The following is a 15,705-nucleotide window of genomic DNA, read 5'->3' on the forward strand; positions in this document are numbered from 1 at the left end:
CCCAGCCCAGATTCCTGTCCTGGGAGCTGTGCCAGGCTGGGCACAGAGCCCCGGTGCCCCTGGGGTGGGCAGGGCTGGACCCCCAGCCCAGATTCCTGCCCTGGGCTGCACCAGGCAGCACCAGGCAGCGCCAGGCAGTGCCAGGCAGCGCCAGGCAGCACCAGGCAGTGCCAGGCAGCACCAGGCAGCGCCAGGCAGCACCAGGCAGCACCAGGCAGCGCCAGGCAGCACCAGGCAGCGCCAGGCAGCACCAGGCAGCACCAGGCAGCGCCAGGCAGCGCCAGGCAGTGCCAGGCTGTGCCAGGCTGTGCCAGGCAGCGCCAGGCAGCACCAGGCAGCACCAGGCAGCGCCAGGCAGCCCCGATCAGCAGCAGGAGGGGCAGGCTGGGTTCCTGCCCGTGCCAGCACTGAGACATCCCCAGATATTTGGGTAGCCAGAGCTGCCCTGGCTGCCACAGCCCCTCCCTGCTGCTCCCCGGCCCTGCCACAGGCGCGGGGCTGAGCTCTGATCCCGCAGTGATTTTTCTTAATGTCTTTATATAGATGAGTTAACTCCAAACCTTTCCAACATAAGCATGTTTTTCTGTTCCTTCATCCTGACCTTGGCATTTTCTTTCTCCACTCCAAGTTCTCTGCTGTCCTCTGGCCAGCTTTGCCTCTCATTTGTCAATGTTATTATTGAATTTTCAAATGCCAGTAGTGCACATAAATCAATGGCTGGCTTCTCCCCAGTGGCATATCCCTGCCACGTGTGGTCATTCATTTTTTTTAATAAGTCCTCCTCTCCTTTCACCCATTTATAAAAATGCATCTTGTTCTGCTGCCGCCGTCCATCATCCGGGGAGTCCAGCTATTTGTTGCCCCTGAGTGCTTATTCATCAACGTTTTCAAAAGCAAAATCACTCTTCGCCTCCTGCTCTTATTGTGCCATCAATCTCGACTGGGGATCAATAAACCCGGCTTGGGCAAGTTCTCCCCTCCGCTCCTCTCCCAAAGCCTGGCCCTGGCATTTGCATCTGTGACTGCTGCTCGGAAGGGGATGGTGGCACTGGGAGGAGCAGGAGCTGCCCCTGCTCCCAGGGTGGCATCAGTGTCACCTTCAGGCTGGTGGCACCGGTCCCGTGTCCCCCCGAGGGCTCCACTGTCACCTTTGTGCCGTGGCTCTGGCCCCAGGGCTGGCAGTGGGCACAGGAGAGCCCCTGGGCACACGCTGGTGCAACAGAACCCGGGCACCAGAACTGGGAGAACGTTTTTCTTCCAAACATCGTTTGAATGAGAAATAGCTTTTCCCTGAGAACTGAAATTTCTGTTGAAAAGTGGTTGTTGTTTTTCAAGAACAACAAACAAACTCAAAAACCTCTTCCTAAAAAACTTTCCTCTTTCAAATACACACTTAAAAGGCTGACATTTATTTTTGAAACTGTCTCCAAGAAAGCAGACTATTTTATTTTGTGACCAGAAATGTTTTCCAAAGCTGAATATTTTCACAACTTTTGAAAAAGCTAAATGTTGCCGTTATCAGTTTTATCTTTTTGTCGAAATTCTAAAAAAGAAAAACCCTCTCTGGAGCTGAAAAGACTTTCAGCAGCATTGATCATCTCCCGAAATTTCCCAAGCTGATCTGTGCAATTAATGGGACTCTGTGGAGCCTGCAGGGCTCCAGGCTGGGGGTGCCTGGGGTTCATCCTCTGCAGGGCACAGCTCTGAGGGAGGGACCCCTGCCCTGCTGGCACAGCCCCAGAACCCCCAAGCCTGCCCCAGTACATCCCAGTTCAGGGGTTGTTCCTTACTGGGAGCAGGGCTTTGCTCCTCCAGCCCATCCCTGTCCGTGAACCCTCCCCTGGAGGTTTGGGGCAGCTCAAAGTCCTCCAGCCCAGAACCCGAGCCAGGAGGGAACACAGATGGGATTGTGTGCCAAGGCAATAAATTCAGGCCACAATCAGTAACATTTTGTGGTTTGACACTTAATTGATTAACTAATTTGAGGCAACAAGATTTAGTGGAGCTGCAGATTAGTGTCGAAGGGATAATTAGGGCTGAGCTGCCTCTTCCAGAGGCTGGGAGCTGCAGGAGCAGAGCTGGGGCTGGGCTTCCAGGGAGAGGCCCTGGCTCGGCACCCAGGGATTGCAGCAGAAAGGTCAGGCACTGACTTATCAGCATAGACAAAATCCCTTCCTATAATGTATGTGTTTATTCTCAAATTAAATATATTAATGTATTATTTGTTCTTAAAATGTCATTCAATAGATAGTGGGCTTAGGTTTCCTGGCAGACCTTTGAAGCTTAAAGAGTAATGTAATAATAGCACATTAATCCATAAGCTACACAGGCTGCTCCCAGCAGACCCCAAACTCCACCACTGCCTCTGAGGCTCTGAGTCTGCTCCATCTGTTATGAGGAATTTCTGCCCCACAGCAGCGGGCTTGGTGGGGCCTCTCCTGCCCCAAACCCTGCCTTCCTGCCCAAACCCTGCCATCCTGCCCCAAACCCTGCCTTCCTGCCCAAACCCTGCCTTCCTGCCCAGTTCCTGCCTTCCTGCCCAAACCCTGCCTTCCTGCCCCAAACCCTGCCTTCCTGCCCAAATCCTGCCTTCCTGCCCCAACCCTGCCTTCCTGCCCCAAACCCTGCCTTCCTGCCCCAAATCTGCCATCCTGCCCCAATTCCTGCCATCCTGCCCAAATCCTGCCTTCCTGCCCCAAACCCTGCCTTCCTGCCCAAACCCTGCCTTCCTACCCCAAACCCTGCCTTCCTGCCCCAAATCTGCCATCCTGCCCCAATTCCTGCCATCCTGCCCAAATCCTGCCTTCCTGCCCCATCTCCCTCTGGGCACCCTCAGCTGCTTTCCTGGGCACCCCCTGTGTCCATGCCCATCCCTGCCCTGCTCACCAGGGCTGGACTGGAGGCTCCCTAGCCTGTCCCTGTCCCAGTCCCTGTCCCTGTCCCTGTCCCTGTCCCTGTCCCTATCCTGTCCCTGTCCCTGTCCCTGTCCCTGTCCCTATCCTGTCCCTGTCCCTGTCCTGTCCCTGTCCCTGTCCCTGTCCCTGTCCCTGTCCCTGTCCCTGTCCCTGTCCCTGCCCCAGTCCCTGTCCCTGTCCCTGTCCTGTCCCTATCCTGTCTCTGTCCCTGTCCTGTCCCTGTCCCTGCCCCAGTCCCTGTCCCTGTCCCTGTCCTGTCCCTGTCCCTGTCCCTGTCCCTGCTCAGAGCGGGGCTGCCGAGCCCCAGCTCAGTTTGGGCCAAGCCCCAGTTTCAGCGAGAGGAAATGCTGCATTTGGACTTTTCCCCAGGCTGAATTCTTGGCACAAGCAAATCATCTCTTGGAAAAAAAAGGGAATAAAAAATGCTCTTGAAAGAATGTCTCCATCTCTTCTCCAAATCAGCCATCCATCTCTCTGTTTGTGTGTCTAGAGTTGATAGCTTGAGAGCTATCGAAATGCCAAACCTGATGTTTTGGAGAGCTTGGAACCCATCTCTGAACTGCTCTGATTTTAATTCTGCAAGTCTTAATACTTGATTGACAAACACAGCTAAACAATCCATCATCCATCTTATCTGAAAAATGTAACCTTTTTCTGTTTATGGAACATGCACATGTGGAACATGTTTTTCTTTCACTGCCTATTTATTCCGATTACTCGGGGCACTCGGATTTTTCCTTCTCCTGCTGGGCTGGTTCTTCCCACCTTGCCATGGCCCACCTTGCCCCTTGCAGGGCCCAGCTGGTTTGTGTGGGGAGGCAGGGTTGAGAGAAGAGGCCCTGGAGTGTCCCAGGGGAAGGGGAGGGTGGCTTTGTGCCCACATCTCCTGTGACATCAGCAGTGGCACCTGGCTGGGTGGAACCCCCAACCCTGGGCACCAGCCAGGCTGGAGCTCCCCTCGCCCAGGCTGGCAGCAGGGCTGGAGGAGCTGGGAGCTCTCTCCAGTGGAATTGTGGCCTGGTTTGTTTATCCCCGTGGACAGGCTGGGTTTGGACTCTCGCCGGGGCCTGGGGGTGCTGCCAAAGCGACAGGAACAGAGATTTTGTTCATTTTCTCACCTCTGAAGATAAATGTGAATCTTCTGTTGTTCCAGGCAGCCTTGGTGGGCTGCCAGCACCGCAAGAATGTCCAACAAAAATTGATGTTGAGAGCTGCTCGGCGCTGTGGATGTCCTCACTAGCAGTGCTGGCAATTATTAAATTGGAGTTATTGCCATAATGGTGGTAAAAGTAATGGTTGTTAACTACGCAGGCAAATTAACATCTTCAGCAATGTCACATTTGGGGACGAGTTTCACATCCTGGAGATGCTGGAAGAGCCGAGGAGGGAGCTGAGCTGGGGACAATCCGTGCACTTCCATCCCAGCCTACCCAAAGCTGCTCCTCTGCTCTGAGAGAGGCTCAGCTCTGCTGGTGCACGGAAATACGGAAATAAATCTCTGCTCAAAGGAGTGAGTTTGGCAAGAGGGAGATTCCTCCCTCCTCAGCTTCCCAGAAGTTGCTGTGCTCTCCTTGCCACCCCTCTGGCCAGCAGAGCAGCCCCAGGCTGTCCCCAGGGTTCCTCCCAGGCTGTTCCCTCCCCACCAGGGCAGGACAGGGGTGGCCCTGTCCCCTCCCGGGGTGACCCCAGATCTCAGAGGCAGAGAGGTCACCAGGGAACGTGCTGGGATCCTTCTCCTCAGCTCTTGTAATGGCATTAGCAATGACTGTTTCTTACTCAATCATACTCCCAAAGGATTTTCAATAAACTTTTTATGTGCCATAACTGTTACATTAAATAAAGCTGAAAGTATTGAGTAAACTGACTGTAAATCACTTTAGATGCCTTGGAATTACATTAAGTGTGAGAATTATGGATCTTTTGCTGCTTGCAGAAACAGAGACACGACAGAGCCAGAGATTTTTATGCTCCCAACCCTTCTGAAGGATTTTTTAAATTATTTTCTTGGGCCACATGAGGGGCTTCTCCTCCTGTCAGTGGCCTGTGCAGGGACACGTTAGGGCTGCAGGATCCTGGGGCTGGGGAAGTTCTCCCTTTCCATCGTGCAGGTTTGGGCTCCTCAGCCTGGGACTGGTGACGAATGCTGGGCAGGGGCTGCTGTAGCAGAGCTGAGCAGGCTGCAAGGTTTTATTGCATCAAAAGTGATTTTCTGTTCACAGCCCGACAGCCAGGGCCTCAGCAATACAAATCTATATTTTGATATCAATAAATGCTGAGGAAACATCTTCTGTCTCTCCTCTTGAGGCACCCCAGGCTTGGCTTAGAGGGGCATCACATGAATGCCCCACAGAGGAACAGGATTTAATAAAAGCACCACAAGTGCCCTGAGCCCAGGGCTGAGGGAGGGCATGGAGAGAGGAGCCAGGGCCTCAAAATGAGCTTTTCCTCCTGGGGAGCAAGGTAGGGGCAGGTTTATACCTGAGATCTCCTGGTGGGTGGGACTGGGTAACCTCCAGCACAGCAGGGGCTGGGAGCAGCCAGCATCACCATGGCCCGGGTGCCACATCCTGCCCTTGTCAGGGGGGTGACATCAGGCTGAGGCAGGAACTCTGACCTGGGTATTGTCACTGCTTCGTGCAGGGCTGAGCGCTGCAGCTCTGTTCATGTGCCCTTTTTCTCATTTTCCTTGTTTATTTTCTGTTTTAGACCCAGTGAAAGACAAGTGAGCAGGCTCCCACTGCTCTGAGCAGCTCCAAGGTGACTGCTTGGCAGCCTGGAAAATATCCTATTGTCCCTCCTGGAGTCAGAGCTTGACCTTAAGAAAATTCCTGCCAGTTTCTCCAAGGGAATGTGTCCCCGTGCTGCACAGGAGCCTGTTTGCCACAGGTAACGCTTTTTACTTGGGATTGTGGGTTGTGTATTTACCACCAGGCATAAAAATCCACTGCCTCTTCTGTGATGCAGCAGCTTTGCATGGGAGCAAAGTGCTGCTGCTTTGCCATTTGCTGCGTCTGCCTGGGACCACAGAAATATCAAGGTCAGAGCAGAAAGCAGGAAAAAACCCAGCAAATGTGTATGAAATCCCAGGCTTGCTGTTTTTAGTGCTGGCTCCCCACAATTGGGTGTGGATTGCAGGTGACCTGGGGCTGGGAAAGGAGCAGCCCCGGCGCTGAGGGCCTGAGTCAGCTCTGAGGATCTGTGTTCACCTGGAGCAGTGAGCTGCTCCAGCAGCAGCAGTGTGGGGAGCTGTTTGCTCAAAGCCTTGGGGCATTTTTCTCGCTTGGTTCTGCCTGTTTGTTGCCTCTGACGGTTTTATTTTGACCTGAGAGCAGCAAAGGTGCCCAGGGCCCAGGTGTGGGGCTACAGGGGAGAGGCTGAGGAGATTTTCGTGTGTCTGGAGTGAGGGAGCTCAGGGTGCTCAGGGGCTGCTGGGGCTCCCTCCCATCACTGCTGTGACCCCAGGACCCTCCAGCACCCCCAGGCCCCAGCGAGAGCCCAAACCCAGCCTAAGAGCCCCTCTAAGCTGTGGGTGCCGGAGCCTCTCCAGACCAGTCTTGCATTTCTGAGCTCGCCATCAGCACTGGAACAAGTCCATGGAGGAGCAGATCCCATCCCCTCCATGCTCAGGGCAGGGCTCCAGGAGTCTTTGCTGGCTGCTGAGAAATCAGGGCTCTGCCGTTTTCCACTGGGGGGATTTTCACCCCTGCGGCAGGGGCTGGAAGGGTCCTGGAAGGGCTCTGGAAGGGCTCTGGAAGGGCTGGGTGAGCAGGGATTTCCCTGCCAGCCTTTGAGGCTGGTGTGTTTTGTCTCACAAACGGAATGGCTTTGGCACGTCTGAACTCTCCTCCATCAGCTCCTAAACGCTTGACAGAAAGGTCACGGCCATGTGGAGATAACGAGGGACCCTGCGAGTTAGGAGCAAGAAATAACAGCGTCTGGGGCTGGCTGGAGACTTCAATGTTCAACATCAGGCTCGGGGAAAAGTAGAAGCGATATTTCCTTTTGACCTTTGGGGGAGAGCCTGGAGGGCTCCGGGCTGCAGCGAGCGGGGGCGGCGGTGCCGAGCTGTGCCCGGAGCCCCGGGGCCATCCCGGGCCGCCGGTGCCAGCCCGGTGCGCAGAACTGCCCGGGGGCATTTGGGGCTGTGCGGGGCTGCCCAGGAGGGTCTGGGGCTGTGCAGGGCTGTGCAGGGCTGCCCGGGAGTGCTCGGGGCTGTGCGGGGCTGCCCGGGGACGGAGCTGGCACAAGGGGTGGCAGAGCAGCAGGGCAGGGCTGGGGGGCCCGGAGGGGACCCGGTCTGGGGGAATTTTGGCTTGGGAGGGCTGGAGAAACGCGTCCCTTGCTGAGAACCTGCGGGCAGCGTGTCCCGGGCAGTCTGAGCATCACCGCGGCACCTTCCCGTCCCCTTTCTGCCCTCTGCTCAGGAACTGGAGAGCTGCTGCGGGGTGGATCTGCCCCTGCGGGAGCTGAGAGCGGGCGAGGGGTCACGGGCAGGGCCTCGGGGTGCGGGGAAACATCTCCGGAGCTGCCCGAGGCTGGCGGCTGTGCGAGCCGGGCTGGCAGCTGCTGTGCTCTGCAGCAGAGGTCACTGTGCGGCCGGGAGAGCGCGGGGCTGGAAGAGCTGCGGGATGCGGGAGAGCCGCGGGATGCAGGACCGGGAAAGCCGCGGGATGCGGGGCTGGGAGAGCCCCGGGGATGCGGGAGAGCCGCGGGATGCGGGGCTGGAAGAGCTGCAGGATGCGGGACCGGGAGAGCCGCGGGATGCGGGGCTGGGAGAGCCCCGGGATGCGGGGCTGGGAGAGCCCCGGGGATGCGGGAGAGCCGCGGGATGCGGGGCTGGAAGAGCTGCAGGATGCGGAAGAGGCGCGGGATGCGGGGCTGCCGATGGTGCAGGGGACGGGTCCCTCCTGCTCCCCTCCATCCCCGCATCCCCCACCCGCTGCCCAGGGCCGCATCCCGGCGGAGCTGATGGGACAAAGGCAGGGGCCTCCCTGCGCCCCGGGGAAAGCGGAGCCGAATTCCAGCAGGGAATGAGGGGCATTCAGCAGGAGCCGCCCGGGCCGGGCTGAAGGCTCCGGGGAGCGCTGGAGCTGTGGCGCTATCGGAGTTAATCCCAACTTCCCCAAAGTTGCAGAAGTCCCAGTGGGTTTCTCCCTGCCTGCCCCAAGGATGGCCACGGAAAACCTCTCCGTTTTTGGGGAACAAGAGTGAGGGGAAGGCTTTTTGGGGACTAAAGCAGGTGGATGTGAGCTGGACACAGGTGACCTCCCAGCAGCACACCTGGAGGGGCTCAGGGTAACCTGCCTCAGTCTCTGCTCGGGGTAAACAGCATTTAACAGGCACCCAAACCTTCCATGATTTGCTGTTATTGGTTATTTACCTATTTACTGGGAAAACACTGGAGAGGGAGATGGATAATGGAAAGGTTAAGCAGCAAATTGAGGTGCTTCTGCCTGGCCAGAGAGCACAGGGCACAGCCTTCCCAACCTGTAATACCTGTCCTAATGGGCAAGGAAAATTATTTTGGCTTCCACTAAAGGGCAATTTTCTGATCAGCTCTCATTTTCTTAGCAGAGAAGGGAGAACAAAAGGAGAGAAATATATATTTATATACGTGTAAAAAAAAAAAAAAAAAAAAAAAAAGGAGGAAGAAAGAAAGAAACACTTATGCTTTAATGGAAGCTCATTTTTGTAAAGTACCCTCATGGCCCCTGTGGGCCCGTGGAATTAAGCGCTGTCATTCAGAGCTGAAAGCGGAGCCATCCAGTTTGCAGACACCTGTCATAATTAAACTAATGGCTCTGAAAATGTGCCTTGATATTAAATCTATCTTCCACCGAGGAGCAGGGCTGATTAAAACCGCTGTTTGACAGTTAATGATGAACCTCTCGCTGGCTGCGCTCCGTAACTGGAACAGACCGGTTCAGCCCCCTCCCCTTGGAGAGCCCCCCTGCATCCCCCGCTCCCACCCCAGCCGGGGCTGCTGCCCCGTCCTGCCCCACGCAGGGCAGCCCTGGGGAGCCCCGGGACAGTCGGGGTCTGCCTGGGCTGTGTCTCCATCCCCGGGCTGTGCCAGGGCTGGGAAACGCCGACTCACATTGCTGTGCCCAGGAACAGTGCCCAGGCTGGGCCTGGGGCTGTGGCAGGGCTCGGAGAGCTCCTCCCAGAGCTGCTGGACATGGATATGGACATGGATATCCCGGGTGTCGGGATATGGATCTGCCTTGCTCCGGGGTTATTGACTCCTGCTCCTTCCCCCGAGGATGTCGGAGCCAATTTCCTCTGACATCACAGCTGGTTGCCAGGGCGATGGGTTTGCTGTTCCAAAAGCAGGATTATTATTGAGCAGAGAGGGAAGAGAGAGTTCTTAGGGAGCCAAATCAGTGTTCACTGGGAGATGTGTCCGGCAGCCACTCTGTCCTTCCCAGTCCTTCTCCTGGACCAGGCCGTGCCTCCCTTCCCCTTCTCCTCTCACTGCTGACCTCATCAAGGACAAAACCGAGGCAAACCCTGAAGGTGGAGGTCCCACCTGTCCCACAGGGATTGGTTTTGGCTCTCAGTGGTCAGAGGTACAAAAATCCCCCAGTAAACCCGGGGTCAGTCAGGCACAGCGCCGGTGATTACTGCAGCACCAACTCTGCAAAGGGCAGATGAACACCAGCAGTTGCAAGTGGCATTTTTTATTGTTGTTTTTATTATTGTTTTCTGGGTCTGGCGGTCTCTGGATGCTTTAATTCCCCTGCTCTGCAATGGAGATAACAAATCCTCCTTGTCTGGGATGCTTTGAGGGGTGATGAGCTCTGTGGGGCAGGGGCTGCCCCCCTGAGGGCACCTGGATTTGGGGCACTGCCCCGGGCAGGCGACTCCTGCTTGTCAGTGGGGATGTGCTGGAACAGGGAGGGGTCCTTTGATCAATAAATAGGTGAAAAAATAGATGAAAATGCAGGTGAAAGGCCCGGCCTGTGGGAGCTGGCCGTGCCAGGAGCAGCCCTTTCCCTGTCATTAGCTCCCTTACCCAGCCCCGATGCCATCGCTGCCACAACAGCAATTACCAGGAGATTAGGCAGCGTTAAGCACTCTTTAATTTGACACATTGCAATGATCTCCATTCAGCCTTTCTGCTCGAATAACTCTCCATAAATATTTTGCGAGGCTACCAAAATAAACAGAGGCTGGGCTGTTTGCACAGCTGAGATCCTGGCAGGGCCCGGGGAGCAGAGCCGAGGGTGGCACCGGGGGATGGATGGGGCTGAGTGGTCAGTGGGTGTGGGAGAGCACTGGGGACTGGGAAAACACCTCTGGAAAGCAAAAGGAAAAATTATAACCATAATATATGCCTTGCACCAATGGCAATTTAATAGGGAACATTTTTTAAACAACAGCCCAATAAAGAGAGATGGGTATTTATGCAAGAAGTGGCTGCATTAGAAGAAATAATAATTACACTGGAGTTGTGTTCTCTCCCCTTTTTTTCCTTCTTTTTTTCTTGTGTGTGTGCTATTAGCCTAGACATTATTCATTAAGTAATGCAATGGAAAACCACTGTTAATACAGCAATAAATCCCACAGGGCCCCATTGCTTCTGAGATAGGATCATTTGGTAATTACAGTGCATTAGAAGTTCAATATTCTTTCATTTTTTTCCCCTCAGCTCCTGGCCTGGGTGAGGGGTGGGCTGTGCCAGGAGGGTTCCTGGGAATGTCCTGCCCTGGGGGCACGGGGGGCTCTGCACCTGCAGGGACAGGGACCCCGGGACGGTGACACTCCTGGGCAGAGCTGCTCAGGTGCCTGCAGGACACAGAGGTCACACACAGGTCCCCAGGGCTCCGAGCTGCAGTTCCCATCCCTCTCTGTGGGCAGCAGCTCCTCCCTGGGTGAGGAACGGGCTCTGGGAGCCAGGAGAGGGGCAGGGACAGAGCAGGGGACAGCAGGGACAGGGAGGGGGGGTCTGGGGGCATCATTGGTGACATCAGGGCAAAAGTCACGGCTCCCTGCAAGGAATGCTGCAGCAGAGGGCCACGAGCAGAGCTGGGAGCTCAGCTCAGCCAGACCGAGGAGCTCCGGCTCCTCAGAGCAGCTGGGGGGTGATGTCACAGGTGATGTCATGGGTGATGTCACAGGTTATGTCATGGGTGATGTCATGGGTGATGTCATGTCACAGATGATGTCATGTCACAGATGACATCGTACCAGGGTTGATGTGATGTCACAGATTAGGTCACGTCACAGCTGATGTGATGTCACAGCTGATGTCACAGATTACGTCATACCAGGGCTGATGTCACGTCATGCGGGTTCAGACTGTGCCGTGGCTGAGCAGGCTCTGAGTTTTCCCTGAAGTGCCATTGGAATGCACCCATGGTGAAATATCCTTTTCCCCACACGCTCTCCTCGCTGTTGTTTCTCTTTCTGTGGCCTGGTTTCCCCTTCCCCCAAAGGTTTCCCAGCTCCTCACTCCTCCCCAGCTCGCTGCATTGTGAGACTGTTTCAGGGCTTGGGAGTTTTATTTTTTTCCTGTTCTCAATTGCTCAGGGCCAGTGCCTGAAATTAAACTCTCTCTCCAAGTGATGCAAATCAGATAAGAGAAAGCAAACGAGCCCCGTGTGTTCATCTGCAGAATCCTGTTCTGCCGAAACTCCTTCTGTTCCCTTCTGATCTTAGACAGATGTAAATCAAGAGAACTTATTTTAAACCAATGTCAGCAGGAAAAAGCTCAGCAGAAATAACAGAACCACCAGGTCTCGTGTGTTTATCACTCTTTGAGGTAAATTAAACTTTCAGCCCAGCTGAGGTCCCTCCAGCCCTGTGCAGGCTCCAGTGCAGCTCCCAGTGACACGGGGCACTGGGGTGTGCTGCACACTGGGAGGGACAGGAGGGATGGACAGAGCATGGAAACGGCGACTCTGGGGAGATTCCCACCCTGGCTTGGAGCTGAGTGGAGGATTTCACCCAGGACTGGCCAGCCCTGCCCTGGCAGTGCCCCCTGCCCAGGCTGGGCTCGCCCCAGGGTGGGACCCTGCACTGCTGGGAGCCTTGGGCTGGCCCAGTTTGGGAAGAGCAGCTCAGACTGCAGGGAGGAAATCTGGGGAGTAGAGGCTTAGATTGTGGAGTAAAATAAAAATCTGCAGCAAGAACCAACCCAGCACATGGAGGAGCAGGGGACTGGAACAACCTGATCCTTACAGGCCCTCCCAACCCAAACCATTCCTGATTCTGTGCCTCACCCACCCCACTCTGGCACAGGGACAGCAGGCCTGGGGGTGCCCGTGGCACAGAGCTGTGGTCATGGCACTGCTTCCACAGCACAAGTGGCAGCAGCACAAAGGGAAGAGAAAGGGAAAAAAATCACAAATAAATAAAAAGAAGCCCATTTGCAAATATTGTAAGGAATGCATGTTCTCATACGTGCTGCTATTAAGTCCGTTCGTATCATATCAGCAAACATCATGTCAGCTTGGAGAGGTTCCTGCTTATTTCTTTTTCCCTGTGAAATGTTTTTCAATGCCTGAGCGAATCAGAATGAATGTAAATGAGGTTTATTAAGTCAGCCCCACACGGCGCGGCATTGTCGGCGTTTGTAGGCTGTGACAGGTTGGTTATTGCGGCTTGAAGGGAATGTCACAGGCACAGCAGTCTGCAGAGGGAACTTTTTAAAAGAATAGTGATAATAATAACAACAACAGCAGCTCGGGGCTGGCGGTGGTTCTGCGGGGAGGAGGGGGCTCTGGAGAGGGGCTGGGTGTGCTCAGGTGCCAGCCTGGCTGTGCCCAGGTGCCAACCTGAGCTCCAGAGCCCCTTCCTCTCCTGGTCCCACCCAGCACCGACCCCCAGGATGGCTGGAACTCATCCCTTCGTGACTGCAACCCCACTGAGCTGTCTCACAGCCTTGTTGGTCTTCACTGAGCCACGCTCATTATTTTTGGTAAATTACTTGGGCCTTGGCTATGCCACAAAATAACAACTGGTAGGGGTAGTGTTAATGTAGGTGTTTATTTAGATTTAAAATAGCAGATACACCTATCTGAGGTTCTAGGGGCTAATTGTACAATTAATTCCAGTTTATTACTCACTCAGCTTCGTTAACATCCTGGTTTCCAGGGGCTCTCAGCCAGCCCCACCCCGCTGCCACCCAGGAGCTCTCTCCAGGCCTCTCTGCTGAGCCTGTGGCACCATGGGCAGGCAGCAAACCCCGGGTATTTCTGACCCAGCCTCGGGTGGCACCAGCAGCTGCAGGTGACCCCGGGGTGGCTGTGGGCACTGCCAGCCCTGCCTCAGCTGCCCCCGGCGCTGACAAACCCCAGGGACACCCCGGCCACTCCTGTCCCCAGGGCACAGAGAGCGCCCAGCCCTGTCCTGGGGACACTTCAGCAGCCCCGGGCCAAAGGTGACCCAGGCCAGCTCAGAATCCAGCCTGGCCACTCGGAGGGGTCAGACACCTCCCGAGGGTGTCACATCTTGCCTGACAAGGGGACACGGGCATCAGTCACTGCCGGGGCTCATGGTCCAAGCTGCAGCCTCACACAAACCTGGGAGGGTTTTGCATATTTATCCCTCTTTAAATCATTTCCAAACCACTAAACCATTTTACAAGGGCGAAGGAAAACATCAATTACAATTACAGTGAAAAAGTCTCTCAAGGCAGAGTGGGGTAGAGAGACAATGCAATGATCCATTTGCAGCTTTTCATCAGGTGCTCCATAATATTATGGGCTGTTTCCTCCCCACCCATCATCTCTGCCCCCATCCCAAGGTGTCTCTGAGATTTTGGAGTTTCCTGGCAAAAGGAGACAGAAACCTCTGAACACACAGTGGTGTTTGTACCACCAGTGAGATCCAAACCAGAACACAAAACAGATTTTCTTCTCTGGAAAATTCGTGGTTTGCACACAGATGTGTCTGTGTCTCCACATCCTGTGGTACTCAGAAACAAAAACCCAAAATGTTTCTTTTCCCCTCTATTATGATGGACAGCAGCTAGTATAAAATATAATGAAATCAATAATTTAACACAGCCTGAAAGTTGGGCAGAAGGATTCAACATAGCCTAAAATGAAGGAAAATTGCTCAAAAACTTTTATCATGCATATGTGAAATATTTTACTGCTGTGCAAGATAAATGGAAAACTTGCATGATGCCTCTTCCAGCCCCCTTCAAACAAACAAAAAAGGATCTATCCAAAATAAGCAGCCCCCAGCTTGCCCAGGCTCTGCTGCTTCAGGGACACCTGTGAATTGTCTGTGCTTGCAGCACCACCCTGAGATGCAGGGGCACTGGGAGTGCTGGATTTGGGAAACAGGGACAGAAGGACAGGGAAGGATTCGAAATTCCAGGGATGGAATTTGGGCTGGACCCGGCACTGGCACTGGTACATCCATCGTGGCACTCCGTGAGCTGCAGTCCTGAGAGAGCAAATCAAATGAGAATTGGTTAATTGGGGAGGGCTTCTGTGCAGCAGGGGTGGCAGAAGTGCCCGTTTGTGGCTGTGATTGCTCTGCTGCCACTCTGTCACGGCAGGAAAGGGGCTGGGGGGCACTGGGATGTGGTGAGGGACATGGGAGCCCTGGGAATGCTGGAAAATCTCTTTGCTCCCGTGGGAGCTGGAGCCTGGTGAGGCAGGAGGACAGGATGGGCAGCCCCATGAGGGCCGAGGGCTCGTGGCTGGGAATTTGAGGAGCCCTGGTGAGAAGGAGCCTGAGAAGGTGCAGGGCTGGTGCTTGGGGCAGCTGAGCCCTGCAGGGCCCTGGGCTGCCTGGGGCCACTCAGGTGAGCCCTGGGGCCTCCCTGCCTCACCCCCTGCCACCCCTGCAGGGCTCCAGCAGCAAACCCTGCCCGTGGGGATGAGGGACTCCTGCTCATCTTCTTGTCAAAGGCAGAGCGGGAGGAAAAGGCTCCCAGCAGTGAATCTGGGGCTTGTGCCTGGAGGAAGCAGATCCCTGCCCGAGGGAGCAGAGCTGCCCTCGCCATGGGCAGAGCTGCCACAGGTGCCAGGCCAAAGGTGGGGTTGGATTTTCCAGCCTCGTGCATTTGCCTTTAAATCCCAGGCAGCTGCCACATTAACTTGCGTGACTTCTTGTCTGTAACAGCACATAATGCAGCTCGAATGATGTAACTCACTGTGATGCCAAAATTTATAGGAGAAGACACTGCTTGCCGAGGTCAGGCTGGTATCTGATTTAAGCTGGCAGCAGGAGCAGCAGTGTTTCTGCAAACCTACACCAGGGCTCTCCAGCAAATCACATTACTCTGAAAGACTTTGGCGGGCCCCTCATCCAGACAGCTCTTCAAACCCAGGGACATCAATTAGGCTGGAGTGCATCAAACCCACGCAGGGCGCTCCGGGAGCCGACTCAGACTAACTCCAAAAGCACTTTCAATCAGAGATATTTTTTTGGGTGGCTTTTTTATTTTTTTTCTTTTAAATGAGCAGAAGGATTCTAGATAAACTCGATAAGGGCTGGAATCAAAACAGGATCCTAGAGCCAAAAGTGGAGTGACAGCTACTCGGGGTAGTGAAGTCGCTGACAGCTCCTGAGCAGACAGAGAGGAGCGCGATCAAACACGCGGGGCTGTCACCTCCATCCCAGCCCCGCCACACAGACACGTCCCAGCGAGGGACCAGTGCCAGGCGCTGGGAAATGGAGCCCGAGGAGCAGCCCTGGAGGGCTGTGGAGCTCCGGGTGCGGGGCTGGGGGCCCAGGGCTGCGTGGGGCTCAGAGCAGCCGGGCCAGCTCCTGGGCCAGATTGGTTCTGCTGCTGCAGGAGCGCTCCCGAGGGGACACGGGCACAGAG

The 15,705-nt window shown here is 55.1% G+C and overlaps 1 long non-coding RNA gene across 4 annotated transcripts in view; it reads left to right on the forward strand.

Annotated features, from left to right (window-relative positions):
* Positions 1-15,705, forward strand: part of LOC134562618 (uncharacterized) — a 132,015-nt gene that overhangs the window by 80,048 nt on the left and 36,262 nt on the right. For all 4 annotated transcript variants that reach the window (XR_010083218.1, XR_010083219.1, XR_010083217.1 and 1 more), the window contains one exon: positions 5,622-5,801. This is a non-coding gene — a long non-coding RNA (uncharacterized LOC134562618). The remainder of the gene's footprint in view (positions 1-5,621; positions 5,802-15,705) is intronic.

This window comes from Prinia subflava, chromosome 29 (assembly GCF_021018805.1).
Source record: "Prinia subflava isolate CZ2003 ecotype Zambia chromosome 29, Cam_Psub_1.2, whole genome shotgun sequence".
NCBI lineage: Eukaryota > Metazoa > Chordata > Aves > Passeriformes > Cisticolidae > Prinia > Prinia subflava.